This window comes from Canis lupus, chromosome 2 (genome assembly GCF_011100685.1).
Source record: "Canis lupus familiaris isolate Mischka breed German Shepherd chromosome 2, alternate assembly UU_Cfam_GSD_1.0, whole genome shotgun sequence".
NCBI lineage: Eukaryota > Metazoa > Chordata > Mammalia > Carnivora > Canidae > Canis > Canis lupus.
In genome coordinates, this window is record NC_049223.1 from 81259368 (window position 1) to 81261638 (window position 2271).

Sequence of the window (2271 nt, forward strand, 5' to 3'; positions counted from 1 at the left end):
GAACTAGGAATCCCGATGTCAGGGGTGAAGGGGAGATTTTTCTTTGTAAACCCTTTACATTCTTTAAACCCTTAAGAATGCACAGCCTTTTCAAAGAGCTAAGGGCATTTGTTTAAACGAAATTTTAAATTTCTTTTAAAATAAAGGACTTTGGTGGCTTAGTTTTAAGATAATCTTCTTTTATCAGTAGCATCTGCTTGTGCTCTGCAATAGATGAGATACCCCTTTAAACGCAGTCAGTGAGCAATGTGCCCGCTAAGCCCTCTTTAATACGGTAACGTTCCTCCAGACCTCCGCTTTCGAAGGCAGCTCGCATCCTCCGCCCCCTCCTCCCTCTGTGCATTCTGAGATCTGCTCTGCTGATTCCCACATAAAGTGGGTCCTGGCCGCCATTTTAGAAAGTCATTCACACAAGCCGGACCGCAGCACCATCCACTTCAAAACCTCCCCCCAAACTCCCTCGGACGATTTCCTCTTTGCTTTCCCTAACCCCTCATCTTGTGAGGAGCCAAACTCCCAGCAGCAGCAGGCATGCAACGTCTCTGGAATGTGCATAATGCGAAATGACACGTCTGGCCAGAACACTGAGGAGCAAAGCGAATGCTGCAATGCACGTGTTTGCACGTCGATACCGACGGATTTCCCAGGCAGAGAGAGACCTACAGAGAAAAGTCCACCAGGAGTTACGAGCGAGCACACCTACGGGGCTCCGCCACTCCAACAACCTGCACCTAAATGGCTTTCCCCACCAAAGCACTGAGGGCACCGGGGCTGTGGGTGGGGCAGCGCCAGGGAGGGAAAGTTCCCATCTGCTTCCCGACCGAGCCCCGGGGCTCGGCCCCTTTATCGCGGGGGGGGGGGGGGGGAGAGGCGAGTTTCTGCTCCCCGCCCGGCCTCGCCTGGTTTCTCAGCACAACGTAGTAAACACCGGGAGAGTCCCTGGAAGCGCGCCTCCCCCAGCCCCGCCGAGGACGGCGTTAGCAGGTTATGAATGGCCTCACTATCGCCGGCTCCTTTTCACACGCGGACACGCGCAGACGCGCGCTCCAGCGGCGAAGACTTAATACCCCAGTAGCAGCAACCACCGACAGCATCAATGATCCTCCATTTAAACGGCACGGTGGAGCTCTGCTGCCTCCGCTTCCATTCCCCCGTCCGAGCTGCTCAGGGGCAGGCGACGCAGGCTATTTTTCCCATGGTGACTCACTAACCAGGGCGCTCCAAAATCTCCTTCACTCACTAGAGAGTAAGAGGAATTTAGAGTAAACCAAGCTTAAAAACCTTTCGGGGTCTCGACTACCGGGAGAAACCGTGGTTTTTCGAGGACGATCAGAGACGGGCGACGGCGACGGTCCCCGTCCCCCGCGGCGGGCCAGCATTCTGCACCGAGGACTCTCCGCTACGGCGGCGGACGCTCCACAAAGAGGGCGAGCGCCGACGTGCCGCTGCGGAAGACGCATCGAAAGCTCTGCTCTCCACACCCCGCCGCCGACACACGCTCTGGGGAGTTTAAGAGCAGCTCCATGTCCCGCTCGTAGGAGACCCGCATCCTCCCGACCGCCGATCCAAGAACTCCGGGCGGGCGGGCGGGCGGGCGGGAATCCCCGCTCCTCCAGGGGCGGCCCCGGGGCTTCGCCGGGCGGCCGCGGAGGGGCACGGCCGAGGCCCTCGCGCGCAGCGCTCCCCGCAGCGGGGCTGCCCCCGAAGCCCGCGGGCCCCACAGGGCTTGACGGCGGCCGCGACGGCCAAAGAGCCCAAACAGGCGCACAACTTCTCTTCAGGCGGCGTCCCCGCCAGCCCACCGCGCGCGCACACGCACACGCACACGCACACGCGCACACATTCCTCTAAATTCTCCTTTTAAGATACGTCAAAAGGAGAAACCGCGAGCTCGCCGTCTCCCCGTCGTCCCGGGGTCACCAGCCGCTCGAGAGCGGCGCCCAGAAGCTCGCAGCGTGCCCCCGGCTCCGAGCTGCTCCCGCACCGCCCACCGAGGCTGGCGTCCGGGCAGGACCGCTCCTGTCGCACTCGCCCGCCTCGAGGTCACACGTCTCCGGGCGGGAGCTGCGGCGGGAGCCCGGAGTCGGCCGCGCCGGGGCGCCGGGGCGCGGGGACGCCGGGACGCCGGGACGCCAGGGCGCGACCCCTCCGCCGCCCCGCCGGCCGCCGGGCCGCTCCGCCGAGGCCGAGGCGAGGCCCAGCCGCCGACGCGGGCCGAGCGGCGGCCACCCAGCCGCGCGCCGCCTGCACCCGTCCGTGGGTCCGGCCCGG

The 2271-nt window shown here is 63.1% G+C and overlaps 1 protein-coding gene across 3 annotated transcripts in view; it reads right to left on the minus strand.

Moving 5' to 3' along the window:
- SPEN (spen family transcriptional repressor) overlaps positions 1-2271 on the minus strand; it is a 94571-nt gene that overhangs the window by 92027 nt on the left and 273 nt on the right. The gene's annotated exons all lie outside the window — the stretch shown is intronic.